Source organism: Lithobates pipiens, unplaced genomic scaffold (assembly GCF_037356315.1).
Source record: "Lithobates pipiens isolate NorthernLeopardFrog02 unplaced genomic scaffold, aLitPip1_a1.2 Scaffold_16, whole genome shotgun sequence".
In the NCBI taxonomy this organism is placed as follows: domain Eukaryota; kingdom Metazoa; phylum Chordata; class Amphibia; order Anura; family Ranidae; genus Lithobates; species Lithobates pipiens.
The window spans coordinates 371865141-371882287 of record NW_027507748.1 but is presented as its reverse complement, the minus strand read 5'-3'; the positions used below and the strand labels follow the sequence as shown (position 1 = coordinate 371882287).

The 17147-nt window shown below is 37.2% G+C and overlaps 1 long non-coding RNA gene across 1 annotated transcript in view; it reads right to left on the bottom strand.

The window, feature by feature from the left end:
* Positions 1-412: 412 nt before the first annotated feature.
* The window catches only part of LOC143982963 (uncharacterized), a 73721-nt gene continuing 56986 nt past the window's right edge, over positions 413-17147 (bottom strand). The window contains exons 6-8 of the long non-coding RNA XR_013274546.1: positions 12911-12981; positions 7823-7967; positions 413-6857 (exon numbers count right to left, since the gene is read on the bottom strand). This is a non-coding gene — a long non-coding RNA (uncharacterized LOC143982963). The remainder of the gene's footprint in view (positions 6858-7822; positions 7968-12910; positions 12982-17147) is intronic.

The window sequence follows — 17147 nt, the reverse complement described above, 5'->3', positions numbered from 1 at the left end:
CGTTGGGTAATTTAGGTGAATATTCACACATTCCCGTGAAGATTGTCAACTCCTTTAGTAAACTATTCCTAATAAAAAATGTTCACTTTAATTATCCCATCATTTGAAAAGAAAAGTTATGTATATAGTATATATTTTTTTCAGCCTGTACATATTTGGATGTTCAAAACGAACACAGCTTCAATGTATTAAGTGAAGATTCCCAACTCCTTTAGTAAATAAATATATATATATATATATATATATATATATATATATATATATATATATATGTGTGTGTGTGTGTGTTTACAGTAATATATATATATATATATATATATACATATATATATATAAATGTATATACATTATAATATATATTTGTATACGGTATTATATATATATATATATATATATATATATATATATATATGTATTGGCCTTGTATATAACGCTGCGGTTTTTAAAAATGTGAATTGTGGAATTTATCCAGAATCAGTAAAGAATTGTTACGTCATTTGGTTCTAATCCCTTAACTAGTCCGTAATGAATACAATATGTATATTTTCTTTTGGGCTTTGGTGATTTATATGCAAGCTAAATCCTAAACATAAACTTAAGTCATAAAACAAACTATAAACAATGTAGGTTTGATTTGACGTACAAAGATTGACATAGACTTGCTAAGGTTGCATAGTTAAATTAGCCTTTTGCTTGCAACAGTATAGTAAAGCAACTGTATGGCCATTTAAGTGTGAACACAGTCTGGATCTGTGTATGAGTGTGTCACTTTCAATTCGGGTGGATAAAAGGCGCAGGGAAGTCAGTGTTCAATTTATATACAGTAAGAGGTGTGTGTTTCTGGGAGAAGTACACGATTGCCAACCCAATGTAAGGAATAATATGGTAACTCCAATTTCATTTTTCTTTCCATCTTTTTGTGTGTCCAACTATCCATTTGTAATAATTTGCAAACTTTTTAATGTAAAAAAAAAATTAAGTGATTAAGCCATCACCTTTGCTTAAGCTGGTCATACACTATAAGAATTTTGGCCGATTACTAAAGAACCAACTTAAATTTTCTATATGCATGGCCCTGTTGGCACCATCCCGACATCATTTGAAATATCGAAGGAGCCAGATGGCTCGGTCAAACAGAGACTGCATTAAATCAGATGCAGCTGCTGTTCAGGTATTCTGACAGCTGCTGGTACTGGCTGTCAAAATACAATGGGTAATCATCCATCCATCCATGCTGTATAGCTGATGGGAAAAAAATCTAACTGCGCACAACCAGCTTTACTCATACAGCTCTCTGTGCTTATTTTCTATCAGTCCTGCCAGTGGCAGTAAATTACATTTACCTTACTGGAAAGGTAGGCTGGACTCCATGGCGAAAATCATTTAACAAAAAAAGATGCATTACCTGTAAAAGAAGTCTTTCTTTCCCTGATGCCCACCCCACTGTACACCTCTCCAGTCACTAGAACTGGTCTCCTGAAGTCTGATGGGATACTGACCCTTCTGGAAATGTTAATCTCTTGGGTTCGCTGCAGCTCTGGAACTCTCTCTGACCTCACATCATCTCTCTCCTTTTGCAGTGATGTATGATTAGGAGGAACCAGAGAACTGTGGGAGGCCCAGGAAACCAACAATACTGGAAGGGCCAGTTTTCCAGCAGACTTCAAGGGACCAGTTCTGATGATCGGAGCAGTGTTCAGCATCATTGAAATCAGGAATGGCAAGTAGTTAAAGTGTTACTAAACCCAGAAGCCTGTATTCACTAGATCTGGTCTCCCACAGTATGCAGAAAATGGAAATGCAATTAATTTACTAAATATAAACTGCTAAATATATTTTCCCATCAGAAGTACAGTATATAGTAGTCTTGTGACTTCTATCAGTGTCTGGCTAAGCACTGGTTAAAGCTTGTAGGAGTTTTCATTGTCCTCTGTCTATCCTATGAGGCTGCATGACTCTGAACCTCTGTCTGTGAAGTGCTGATTGGCCCTGAGCTGATCGCATGCACCCTCACAAGAAAACAAAAACTCTTTAGCAATACACACCAAACTGAGCATGTGCAGAGTGCCCCCAATAATCTGTTCTATCAGGAGATGGTTTGGGTACTGCGAAGGAAGGGGAGGATTAGAGAAGACAGAATCAAACAGGCTTTTTACACAATGTGGAGGATTAATCCCTTAGGTTCCAAAGTGAGTATAACAAGTATGCTTTACTGCATATACAGATTAATTTTACTGTTGTGGGTTTAGTAACACTTTAACAGCATTTAAAATTGAGACAGGCTTTCTGTAAACAGCTTGATTTTCTCCTACGCGTCATATCTGGCCATTGGTTTAAGCTGTTTATATGTAGCCCATATACTTAACACCGTACTCTGAAAATACAACCACAGCTTTCTTCATAATGATTATTGCTTAAACGTACTCCAGAACACTGAGCATGTACATTCTCTCTCATTCAGAAAATGCTGGCACCAGCCGAGGAGGCAATGGTAGCTGAAATTTATCTCAGATCATTGAATTCTCCCCCAGAAATTTGCCGTCTCGTAGGTGTCTACACAGGACTGACGTGGATGAAACAATTCTCCCCTGTGATGGCTATTTTCACCTGGATCAGACGATGATCAATTTGAGTCCATGGGTAACTTAAATGAAAAGACTTTTCTTTCTGAAGTTTTGAAGTTTTATTATGCAATGTAATTTTCTTAATTTATTATTTATTAAATTCATGTATATTGTGCCAGCATGTTTTCTAGCACTTGCACTGGTAACATAGTAATATAGCTATATAGACACATAAGCTCAGTTTGGTTGGAAGCTAATCAGTGTGTTTCCCAGAAGAAGCTGAAGCACCTGTAGGAAACCCCCTAAAGAGAGGGGGCGAGCATTCCTACTCCTTGCAGACAGTGCCTCTTGTGGTAATTCAGCCCAGCATTCACAGAGCTGCAAGGCAGTAGTGTTATCCACTTATCCATTGAGATCAATTATTCATAAGGACACCTGGTATTGTACAGATACTCAAATGCTAGCATTGTATAGTCTTTAAAGTGTAGCATATCCAAAACTACACCTCATTTTGGAAGGAAGTCTACAGTTTAATATACTAATAATGCTACAATCACTGTAATGGAGTTGCTCTGGTCAAACAAGGGCAGATCTATCTTTGAAAACAAGAAGCAGTGACAGATCATCCCCTCTCATTAAGACTGGTTATATACAGTAGAAAGATAATACCAAAATTCCAGATTGTGTTTGCATTGGAAGAGATGAAATATGTCACCATTGGTACACATTCCCAACTCTTAGCCCTTGTACACATGGTCGGACATTCCGACGGAAAATGTCCGATCGGACCGTGTTATCAGATAATCCGACCATGTGTGGGCTCCATCGGACTGTTTCCATCGGAATATCCGACCGACAAAGTTTTAGAGCTGGGCTATAAAAATTATAGACAATATGGTCCGATGGGATTTTGTCCTATCGTTTGTAGAGAATTCCGATCAGACAAAGTGCCATGCATGCTCAGATCAAATTCCTAGACCAAAGCTATTGGCTACTAGCCTGAACGTTGTCCCGTCGTAACGAAATAACGTCACCACGTTCTGAAGATCGGATTTTCCGACAACTTTGTCCAACCGTGTGTATGCAACACAAGTTTTGGACAAAATCCGTTGGACAAAATCCGACGGATTTTGTTGTTGGAATGTCCGACCGTGTGTACAAGGGGTAAGAAATACTGCATTAATATATGCTGCAAAAACATCCTCTTCCAACAAAAAGTCTTAAGTAGGTAATGAATTAAGAGGGGCATCAACTACTAACACCATAAAACAAAAAACGATGTAAGACTAGGTCGCTGCTCCTTTAACAATGATAAACACTATTAACATAAACCAGAGAATAATAAAGGGCGCTACCTCCAAATTGCAACACAGTTCAGTGAAAAATAAGTGCACATCAATACAATATATCATATACAAAAATCCATGTTAGTTAGGTGAATTCACTAGTGCCACTTCCTCTGGGTGGAACGCATGCCGAGTCTAATCTCTGGATGATGGTGCGGGATCTATTGGACAGGAAGCTGCACATGTCTTATGCCTATATCCCTACGGGGACATGTGAGTGGACACACTTGTGATTTTATTATGTTATTTTATTAAAAACATACTGCACTAATTACCCCCCTCTTGTGGTCTGTTTTGGAGCCTTTCATTAGAGTGCCCCAACTGGGGAAGAGTAGTTTGGATATCTGTTGGAGTAATTGCCCTGCATCTGTAAGAAGGGGAATTTAATAATACATGCCTGATGGTCACGTGGTGGCCAAGTAGTTCTGGTGAGCGCATATTGATATGTTGCACTTTCGGTGGAGCACTTTTATGAAGATTGCAGCACCTTTATCCATTTAATATTTTTTTTTTTCCAATAGAAATTTTTATTACGCAAGGTAAAAGTAAAGATACAAAGTAGTATAACTCTGACATGAGAAAGTACAAGGTTCCAGGTACAATTACAAACAATACAGATCATATAATATGAACAAGTAAAGTCTGACAAAATAACATTTCAGGTAAATCGCTTAGCGAGATCTGGCATAACCAAACATAAGGTAGGCATTGATCCACCAAAGGCCTAAGTTCTGTCCATACTAAAGTAGCGCAAGTGTGCTGGAAGAGCTATGAGAGAGAGAAAAGAGGGGAGGGGAAGGGGAAGAGAAAAAAAAAAATGGGGAAGAGGGGAGTAAAGAAAATAATAAATAAAACCCCCCCTCCCGTGCAGGAGCACCCGCGTGACTCCAATAAGGTACCAGAACAAAACACGTCAGGCAGAGCCGTTCAGCAGAATCCTCTCCATGCAGTGCAGAGAGGAATAAAGTAACCACACTGGGCTAAAACCAAGTCTCACTCGGTTGTCAGCTGTGTATACTTATCGAAAAAATTTAATTTGATCCGTGGTGCCCAAGTTTTGTGAAAATTATACATTTAATATTTTTTAGGAACACGGTGATTGGACACTCAATTCTAGATACACATATATATTTTTCTTTTACCTTTTTTCTTTTCTTCTTTTATGGACTCACCTCACTAACATGGATTTTTGTATATGATGTATTGTATTGATCTCTTTATTTTTCACCGAATTGTGTTGCAATTTGGAGGTAGTGGAAAAAATTTTAAGTGGTCAAACATATACAGATTTATTTTATTTTATTTAATAAAGAGCGCTAATCCTAAAGTAAGTCAGTCGTGGAAGTATTGTGGGGAATGCCATTACTGACATCTTTCTGAAAATGCATTTCTTTTATTTTGACCTAATGGCTTTATTTATTCTAAACAGTACAATAACGTAAGTAAAAGCCATAGTTGGGGGTCAGTGCTGAGAGTACAGAACTGCATCTCCCTCCCTTGTTGCTAGTGCACAACGTATTAGATTGGTGTACCATCCTGTGTTTAAAGCGTCTGCTCTGTTACACTTGTGCTCCAGATGCCCAAAGTTGGCATGGACGGTGCACCGCGCATACTTGTCCATTTACTTAATTTCTAGAAGCTAGGGGTTAATGGACAGTTGTCCATGCATGGTGTGTTTTCATGTTGGCTGTGGGCAGTTGGGATGAGGGAGTGGAGTGTGACAGCAGTTGAAGTTAGAGCAGATAGAAAGCAGTGTCCCGGTAGATGAAGGATGCTGTCTTCTAGTTTCTCACCACTGATCTGAAGTGCTCATGTGGCACAGTACTTGCCATGAGTCACCCCCCCCCCCCCCCACATGAGCACCCCGCTCCCAAGATGGCTGTCTGTCCTGCACCCATATTTGTGCCATCCTTGGTTGGGGTACAGGTAATGAGTGATCTTTTATACAGTTGAATCTGTTTTCTTTTCTACCATAGTTTGCAACATGTTAGTGCGCAATGTCAGGTACTACAAATACTGTAGTGGTGTAAATGGTTGCTGGACAGATTTTTTTGTCCACTGGCATAAGAAGGAAAGGCTCCTAGTGGTCACATGCCACATTGGTAAAGCCAGTTCAGGATTTTTAAATGTTTCTATAGCTGCTGAATTGCTAGTATTCCATGGACGCTTTTTATAGCAAGTCCTTTCTAAAAAATAGACAGTTGCTATTTCTCTGATATTACAGTGATGTTTGGGTAAGAAGAGAGTATAGATGCGAATAGTGCTTCCTGGAGTTTTCCTTTAAGAATTAGCACATTTTATTGAATAAGCCAATGCTCTCACATACTACTGATATCTTTTTAGAATTGCTGTTTAGCAATAAGGTCCCACAAATTTGAATATGTTTAGCTGCCTTTAACAACCATCATGAGTTGGCCTATAGCTTGGCCAATCCACTATGAACTATGCCTATGAACACACATATTTTTTCTGAAGAAGGTATACCTTTAATAGATTTTAATTTGGAAGTCACACAATTTAAGTTTGTAGTACTGAGATTAACTATATGTGTGAATTTTGCTTGAGTGTAACCCCAAATATTTTTTTTTGTTCTAGAAAAAGTGAAGAAAGTTAAGCTGGCCATAGAAGGATCGAAATTTGCTCAGTGTGTAGCCATCCCTGCTCGACAGAAGTTGATGGTTTGAAATGTTGGAAAATTTTTGTTGATCAGTGTATTCTGACAGCGGCGCGTCCCACTGTCAGAATACAATGTCCCAGTGGAGGGGGATTCCTCCATCCACCTCTCTTGTTTGAATGGAGGAATCTGTTAGTTTTTTTCATTTAGCCAGCAGGCGGAATAAAAAAACTACCTGTCTATAGCCAGTTCAAAGTCAGACTCTTTCTAGCTGTCTGTGGTCTTGTAGCGATTTTCTTCAATGTTGTCACCAGGCAAGAGGTGTGGTAGAATCTGCAACAGAAAATAAAATAATAATAAAATAGTGTATTTTACAACTCTATTTAAAAAATATATATATTTTTGCTGTTTTGTCAACATCCTCAATTGGACAGTAATAGTATTCTACAGACATAGTACAGACTGATTAGAACTTTCCAATACGAATAAAAAACAATTTAGCTGAAGAACCACTTTAAAAAGACTTTACAGCAAAGATGTATTATTTTCATTAATACAGTACATGTTTTTAAATAAGACAATATGGTGGATTAGAAGTTTCAAATTTGAATTCATGATAGGGCAGCAGTGTGTGTTTTCACCATATTTCCAAGGCTAATATCTAGGTGCTCTAGTTTCTCTCTACAGTCAGGCTCACTGGTCGGTTAATTGGCTTCTGCCAAATTTACTTGTGGACTTCATATAAAAGGGAGCCTAAATCACCATTTGCAATATGCCAATTAAAGTTCTAGGCTGTAATGATTTGTCTGTCTCGCATTCACAAGACATTGATGAATGACTGCTTCAAGTGAAAATAAAACTTCACAACTGCAAACAATTATGGAAAAGAAAGTGGAGATTATGAAACTAACCTAAGGTCCCACTAGCAAAATGTAATTTTTTTTTTTCCTCCCACCATTCTCTCTATTTATTGTTAGCGGTAAAAGTCAGGGCTCAGCTTCGAACCTGGCAGAGACCTCCAAATCCTCAGTCTAAATGTTCTTTTTTCTGAAATCTTATACTCTGCAAATTTTATCAGAGTACAAGTTAGGCGTTTTTTTTCTTAATTGATCTTTGAAATATTAAACATTATCTACTATACAAAGATTAAATCCGTAAGTATTCCTGTTTTGAAAACTAAACCCTTGTAATAACCTAGTAACACAAATCACATTCCATGAATTTTGTAAACATTGTGGTGTTTTTAGCAATAAATTGATGCAAGATGGATTTTAGGTTTTATTTATGTATTATAGTACCTTTAGCTACAAGCTTAGAACACAGGGGAGCTGGATCAATTACCACATAAAGGGCTGAATGTACTGTGGGAAGAATAGAAAGCGCTCAGCGATCCAGTTTATCATCATGCAACTGCGCCATTCTGTTTTCTTGTGGCAATGACTTCTGGGAAGAAAAAATAAACATAGAAGCAAATACTACAGCACTGTAAAGTAAGTGATATATTTCTAATGAGATGAAGGTACTTCAATGATATTTATGTAAAATAAAATACATTTAAAAAATCGACTTTGTTGCAAAGAAAGACAATTTATTCCAGTTTTGCTGATTGAGAAACTGTTGATGAAATTTATATTGTAAAGCGCTAAGTAAACTGTTGGCACTATATAAATCCTATATAATAATAATAAAATAATATTGTCTAAAAAATTTTCATGCGACTGAAATTGACTTAAAAGTATATGTCAAACCAAAACCTTTTTTTTCTAATCTTGGATAGAGAAGGAAGAACTTAGAACCCCTTTGGATTTTTATTTCTACCTGAGGCTCTATAAAGAGATTAACCTCCTGCCGACCACTCACAGAAAATATACTGCGCTTGGGTGGCAAGTGCGGGCACGGCAACATACATGCATGTTGCTGGCTTGCTTCCAGGTTTGGGGTTGCGCCCCCTGCTGACCCAGCTGTGAAACACAGCACAAGTTTAACAGCAGATTTCAGCCAATGATTTTGACTGAGACCTGCTGACCAGCTGAGTCTAATCACACACAGAGCCCTGTGATAACAAACAAACATTACTCTGTGTACAGTGAATAGCAATCTGGCTGTTTCTTCTACCTGAAAAGCGGGGGGAAAAACTGTCAGAATAGTAAGTAGAAGCAGCACACATTACACTTCTTAACACAGTTAACCCCTTAGTTAACCCCTTCCCAGCCAGTGTCATTAGTACAGTGTCAATATACAGTATTACCACTGATCACTGTATTAGTGTCACTAGCGATCTTAGTGTGAGTTAGTGACCCTCCCAGCCCATGTGTTAGCTCCAGATTGCCCGCCACTCTATCACAGTCACACCATAAGTCACTGATCACCACCATTACAATATGGCACCTATAGCTCCGTAAATTCCAGTATATATACCATAGTTGTAGACGCTATAACTTTCACACAAACCAGTTAATATACAGTCTTAGGGATTTTTTTTACCAAAGACATTTGGCTGAATGCAATTTAGCTTAAATTTAGCTTAAATTTATGAAGAAACTTGACTAAAAAAATTTATATGTTTTATAACAGAAAGTATAAAAAAAAATTCCACAATTTTAGGCCTTTTTTTGTTTATATACTTAAAAAAATTAAAAATAAAACTGTGGTGATCAAATACCATTAAAAGCAAGCTCCATCTGTGTGAATAAAAATAATATCAGTTTAATTTGTGTACAGTGTTGTATGAATTGCCAATTAAAGTAGCACAGTGCTGAATAGCAAAAAATTCCCTGGTCATGAAGAAGGTAAGGCCTTCTAGAGGTCAAATGCTTAATACCCACTTCTTGTCTTGCTGAGAAATAATACATAAATGTCTCAATACATGCTGTTGTTGTTTTCATTCGTGTCAAGGTTGCTCAAGAATCATATTATGTATACCAATATCTTAGCAATGCCGAAGTTATAACCATATAATTGCCTAATGTTGTTTTGAAGCAAACTTTTGCCTTACATTTTTAAAAATATGAGCAAAACAAACTGTGAATACATGCACACACAGAATGTAATGCATGTAGGTGTGGTAATTCGCCATTAAATAAAGTGTACAATTTAAAAAAATGATGTAAATCAACTGATTAACATTTATATTCTTCTATGTGCAATATGTGTTCTACATTGTATAAAGCAGAAAGTACATGCATTTTTGGTTAGTCAACATTGTAGAAAAACTCATGTTAACTGGAGATTGAACTCAAATTGGACTGTTTTAAAAAATAAAAAAATAAAAATAATGTGTGGGTGTGTTCACATGCCTGAACATGTGCACAGACGATTTTGAGCAGTGTACCCTATTTATAATATACAAGGATAAGAGAGATTACAGAGGAATTTCCTGCCACAGAATTGTACTACTACAGATTAGGAGATCTGAACTATTCTGTATGTTTCTTACACCAAAATTGCCTTTGCTGACTGTTCAAATTACGCAGATGAGTCATACTTAACAATTCAATTACAATTTTAAATCACTGACTTCAAAAATGACAACACCACTGGTCATCAGAAACAATGTATATTTTATTGAGGAAGCATAGTTGCTATTTAAGTAAAGGGGATATATGATAATGCAGCATGTGCCGTACATAGAAAACAATGACAACATTCCTTGCTGAATAAGAAGAATTAAAGTAAAGGTGTTGATTCCATCGGTAAGACCTCTTGGTATTGTGTTCACTTTTGGTGTCACTCTCAACTTGCATGGTGAAAGAATATAAAAAAAAGTCTGGGGATCGACCACTTTTGGTGCATGGGTAATAACTGCGTATTTTCAAATTTTGGCCAATACCAAGAGCCTTTGAAGTTAGAGCTGAAATCTCACTTCATGGAAAGTTTCCCTTCAAGGGAGTCACATTCTTCTACAAAGAAAAGAGGAGGAATACCACATGCATGCATTGCTGTCCATTGAGTCACAGCACTCACTCAAGGGAAATGCTCGAATACAGGAAGATATTGCCCTGCCTCTCAATCTGGTGGAGGTATTTTATACATATGACTAATATTCTTAAACTTTAAGAGCAACTCAACAAAAACTTTTATTTTTAGTTTTGGACAAAAACTAAAAAATACCTCTGTTATATTTTTATTACTATCACTGATCTCTTTAGGGAAATTTCACCCAACTTCCTCCTCCTTGGCATAGGGCCGCACAGTAACATTTAAAGTAATCCTACAAAGATTCTAACACTTCCTCATATTGCGCTCTGTATCCAAACAAAACTGATTTGCCATTACTTTCAGTCCCAATAGGTATGCAGACCATGATAAACACCTGACGGGGTCCAAAGTCTTCTCAGTTAGAAACTAAAAAAAAAACGTTTGGTTTGAGTTAGCATTTTAATCAGATATTTGGGCTAAAGAAAAAAGTGGATAAAAATAAATAAAAGTGTGGTTTGAGGCTGTGATAAAGTAAACCACGGCCACATTGCTTCATGATGGACTTTGTGGGTGCCCCATCACAACATACCACATGTAATCTCAAATATCTCAATTATACTATTGGTTATAATGCTGCTGAACAGTAGTACTTCTAGTTTACTTATGGCATATAACACATATGGAAAAATAATTTTATGCGCATGTGATTATGTTCTGAAACTTTTTTTTTTTTTTTAATAATGTTTTGTTTTGCATACACATGGAGGTGGTTAGATATGCGTGTAACATATTCAAACTGTGTTAGCTGCTTAGTAGTGCAGCAAGAGAGTCATTCTTTACTCTGGTCCATAGATATGGAGAATTTACTAACAAGTGAAGTTTACTATGAAGTGTATACTCCAGAGCAGCCTTTCTCAACCTTTTCGACACAGAGGAACCCTTGATATAACTTTCTGGTATCAGGGAACCCCTGCTAAAAATGACCATATCTACAACTCATGACACATTATTGTAATGGTCAGTGGGAAGAATGCTTCTTACACTTGTAGATACTGGGAAGAATTACCCCTTTACAAATAGCTAAAAATATTAATGGTGGCAGTGGGAATTTATCTAACAGGCAGAAATTTCTAATTTCACCAAGGAACCCCTAGCAACCACTGGAGGAACTCTCATTGAGAAACCCTGCTCCAGAGTGTTTTTTTTTGGGTGGGGGGGGGGGACAACTGACCATTGTTAAAAATCTTGCAGGTGCAAGCCATGTTGTAACAAACCTCATTGAAGTGCGTGCTGATATCATCAAAGGTGACTGTAAAAGTATTAGATATTACACTGTGCATGTACAGATATGTCCTCTGTGATCATGGTCAGGACACATAGATGACTTCATACACTGGTCCCTCTAAAGGGGTTTCAAATGATAAATAACCATATTGTCTTTTTTGCTCTGGATATGCTGTAATGCTTGGTTCATGAGCACATAACAGTGCTGGAGGAGAAGTTCCGGGACTCCTGTGGGTATAGGGCAGAAGTGATGTCATCTTGGGGGGCGGACTGCTTATGCATCTTCCCCAGCCCTGTGAGCACCTCCAGCGGCCATGGTTTTCTATCATCAGCAGCATGGGTACGCTATGCAGATTTGGATTTGACTAGATATGTACTTTAATGTGAGTTGATATAACATGTTTAATAAACTGCCCATTGCAGCACTGGATGGTGCTTCCCTTTCTATACTGGGTTCACACACACAGGAGTGGTGGAGAAATTGCATATGATTCGGATAGAAACCGCATTCCTGTTCACATTGCATTCAGTTCTTGGCAGTGCAATGTGCCCCAATTTGCCCCAATTTGCCCCAATCGCACTGCAAAGTATCAGTTTTGGGAGCATTTTCACAAGTACCAGTACTTATGAAAAAACTCGGTATTGGCAACAGTGCATCCCGTATGCACACTATAGCAACTTATGTCTGCTCTTTTGTTCAATTCATTTAGTAAATTAGATACAATGTGAATGCATCCTAAATATGTCCCAAACTGTGCATTTTTCTGTTTTTGATTATGTGTTTGTATGCACATTCTGAAAGCTGGTCTTTACTGACTGTACCAAAGGGACGCCAAAACTAGATGGTAAAGTTGGAAGAAGCAATTTATATATATATATATATATATATATATATATATATATATATATATATATATATAGTGAGAGAGTGATAGATAGATACATTAGGTTGCATACTGGGATTTTGAGAAAAAAGATCTAACAAATTCCTTTTTGCAGTATACTAAGGAGAGAAACAAATGAAATATATGTGGTGAGAAAGCTGACATGTACTCTGATAACATGAGATATCCAAGTCGCAGGAAACACATGGGGGAAATGTATAACTATATTCCGAGCAAGAAGAAATAAAAGATATGATTCCCAAAAGATCCACAATGCTGGTACTGCTGGATGTCACTTACTTGTATGGACGGTCCAGTTCTGGCACTTGTAATAACTTTCTGCAGCTTTGGCTCATATCGAAGGATCATGCCTGAAAATAATCACTAAAAGTTATTTCAACTCACATTCTAAGTGACAGTATCATAAAAATGATTTGGTCTGGCTAAAAATTGTAGATATTACTGTATATATTAAAAAAGTAGGTATAATTAAAGCTGAAGATTATTTTTTTTTATATTTTGCTTTCATGGTTCCTCCTCTTCCCATTTATTTGCCAAGCAAGAAAAATAGGCCATATTGCCAAGCCACCATCATGATGCCTCCCAAGCATTAATTCCCACTTTAATTTTTTTTTTATTAAATCCATTTTTTTAGACTCAGTGTTTTTCGATCACTGGATCTCTGTGCTTCTCTATGCCATGCAGGGGGGCATCAGGGTGCTGTACATAGATTCCTGAAAATATTACAGCCTCCTGCCTCAGTTTTCCTCTCATGAGTTTCCAGCCCTGATGCAAGGAGGAGTTATGTAAATAGTAAAAACCCTGTAATGGGTTTGCATGCAGACCGCACTAAGTAATTACACTTTTGATGTTGAGCCTCCATGATTGAAAGGGTAAAATCTAATGAATGAAAATATGAATAAGGAGAAAGAAAAAAAAGAAAGGGGGTAATTGTAATGTAGGTGATTATTACAATTTTGAAAAGGCTACAAGTTTTAATTGTGTGACCCTATAATTAAAAACTATTAAAGGTTTACCTTATTTGGGAAAATGTGTGTGTCCATAGTCATAGACCCAGGAAGAATATTAGCCTGTGCCTGTGGGCACTATGCAAAGTGCACCCCTAGCACTCAGTGATGAAATAGACCAGGATGTTTAGCTCAGCAGCAACATTTTGGTGGTGGGTTGCCCTCAACTGTTTATTCACACTTGTTACCAAGCACTGGTTGAAGTTATTAAAAATGCTGAAAAATGTATGACTAGCATTAGGGAATGAGTATGGGAGTATGAAGCTGTTTAAGTACACTAGAACAGGCGGGTGAGAGTGGTGCAAGGAGGAATAGTGACCCTGCTGCAAGTACTGTGGGAAGTGAGAGCAGGCAGAAGATGTGTGTTAAAGCAGAACTAAACCTGTTTATGGAACTGTTTCCCAAAACAGTTAGATTGAAGGCATGGTTGCTTGTGCTACCAACTGAATTGTCTTGGTAGTCTGTATTTTCACAATTAATTCCATTATTTCATGTGTCATAAGTTCATTTGGTGGGTTTTGAAATTTTTAGTCATTGTTTTCAAGTAATATGCTGGATCCATGGACAGCTCACATAATATGCTTTGACTAGTGGATGTTAGTGGCGTACTAATGTAGGTGTGGGAGGTGTAGTCTGAACTGGGTACGCTAGCTAAACCAAAAAATAAATAAAAAAAACTATGCTTGCTATTTAACTATGCTCCTTTAAAGCCAACCATAGACGGTAGGAATCTCAGCCAGTTCAGCAGGGACCAGCCAGAATTTGAACCATGTATGGGCAGGCTGAATGCACCCATGCTGATCAATTGTTTAACTTGGGTACAACCAGCCTGTCGGATATTAGATGTGACTATTGCTAGCGGCTATTGTAGCCACTAGCAAAAATCACTGTGTTCTCTCGGCAGGGGCGGCTTCCCCCGATCACCCACTGAGAGAACACAATGGCTCTTCAGAAGGCATTCCTTCATCAACATTGACTGTAGTTGCAAGAAAAAAAAACGCTCCATCTATGGCCGACTTAAGTCCCTCCGACTATTAATATAATTTGACCAAACCCACAATTTTCCATGGTGCGCTATGTGCACCACTTTATTTCTACAAACCAGTTCTTTGTTAAAAAAAAACTAACAAACCCCAGATGCCAGATGTACTAGGTATGCCACTGGTGGATGTACAGTATATGTTCCATATAAAAAGGGTTCTTCTGCGTTTCCTCTTTCTTGTATGAATATTTAGAAGTCCTTATGTATGTCCTTATTAAATACAATTTGTGAGTAAGACTTTTGTAAACAGATACATAAACTGTAGATGCCCTGGTAGAATCTGAGGAAAGTGCCTGCACTATAAAAAATATTGTGCTGGGTCTACTAAAAAAAAGGCAACTATTTGCATCAGCTTTTTAAGTACTGTCAACTAAAATTATTTTTGTCTGACTCATTAGACTTTTCATGTTTTCAACTTTGCTGTTTTAAGTAAAGCCAACTATTTTTTTGCAGTTTATAGACCATAGTGTTTTAAGTTAGGAATACATACCTTAACTTGTCTGGAACTATAGTTTTAAGTAAAGCCAAATACATTTTTCCAGTTTGTAGACCATAGGTTTAAGTAAAGCCAACTAAATGTTTTCAGTTTATAGACCATAGGTTCAAGTAAAGCCAACTCAATATTTCCAGTTTATAGACCATAGGTTCAAGTAAAGCCAACTAATTTTTTCCAGTTTATAGAAATTGTTAAGTACCTTACTTTATGTATTTATTTCAAGTACTTATATAGCACCATCAATTTATTAAGTGGTTTACATATACATTCATATCAGTCCCTGCCCAGGGATCTTTCAATCTAGGGGCCAATTTACCTACCTGCCTTTGGAGCATGGGAGGAAACCTTAGCAGGCAGGTAATGTTGTGGTCAGGATTCAAAATAGCAACCCTTTTGCTGCTAGGCGAAAGCGCAAACCACTACGCCACTGTGCTGCCCTGTCACTTAGTTACCTAATTTTAAGTGATAAGTAACTAACTACATTTTTTTAAAAGTTTTTTTTAAAACAAGGAATGTTCTCATGAAACAGGCTTTCAAAACAAATTAACATTTATTATTTATAAAGTGTTTCAAATGTAATATTATTAAAGCAGCACCAAATATAAATGTAAACATTTGAAAAATGCCTCTTTCTCGGCTAACAAATTAAACTGAAACACACATATGTATTTACAGTAACTGCAAAGAACATAGAATACAGAATGCTTTTTTAAAAGCCTTTTAAGAAAGTAATTTGCGCTTTAACCACTTCAACCCCGGAAAAATTTGCCCCCTTAATGACCAGGCCATTTTTTGCGATACGGCACTGCATCGATTTAACTGACAATTGCATGTTTGTGTGACGCTGTACCCAAACAAAAATTTTCGTCCTTTTTTTCCCCACAAATAGAGCTTTCTTTTGGTGGTATTTGATCACCTCTGTGGTTTTTATTTTTTGTGCTATAAACAAAAAAAGACAGACAATTTTGAGAAAAAACATTTTTTTTTTTACTTTCTGCTATAATACATATCCCAAAAATTATATATAAAAAAAAATGTATTCATCAGTTTAGGCCAATATATATTCTTCTACATATTTTTGGCCCAAAAAAATGCGTATATTGATTGGTTTGCACAAAAGTTATCGCGTCTGCAAACTATGGGAGAGATTTAGGAGAGATTTAGGGACTTTTATTGTGTTTTTTTTAGCAGGACTTCAACATTGCGGCAGACAAATCTGACCACAAAGTACACTTTTTGGGGACCAGTGACATTATTACATTGATCGGTGCTATAAAAATGCACTGATCAATGTATAAATGACACTGGCAGGAAAGGGGTTAACACTAGGGGACGATCAAGGGATTAAGTGTGTTTCCTGGGCGTGTTTTAACTGTAGGGACATGACAAAGATAGTTCCCAATCTCTGACATGTCATCTGGTAAAATGGAGAATCGTCTTTTTTACATAGGCAGATCCCCGTTCAGCCTCTGTATACCATGATCATGGGTCGCCAGCTGAAATCAAGGAGTCGTGCGCCTGCAACTCCTGTGCAAAGACCGACGTACACCTAACGTTAGTTTGCGCAGGAGAGCTGACCTGCCGCAGTATAATGACAGTGGCTGGTCGGCAAGCGGTTAAAGTGTGAACTTTTGAAGATAGGTTCCCCACATCTAGCTCTAAAAATATCTTTGGAAAAACTTCAAAGGTATATTTTAGGTTTTCAGGGTAGCTCAGGCTAAAAGCATAAATGAGTCCCATAATCATTCTTTCTAATACAAAATGGGAGCGCTATATGAAAACAATACACTATACCAATATGCTTGTTTTTCCTGCCAATACAGCATAATATGGTATTTTTGAAATGTAATACAAATGCTATCTTTTTTTTTACATTTTAATAAAATTGGGTGCAAAGTGGGCGGGGCTTGATGTTACAAAATCTAAATTTGAACTCCAATATCTCAAAAACCGAACTGGCTGAAACATTCT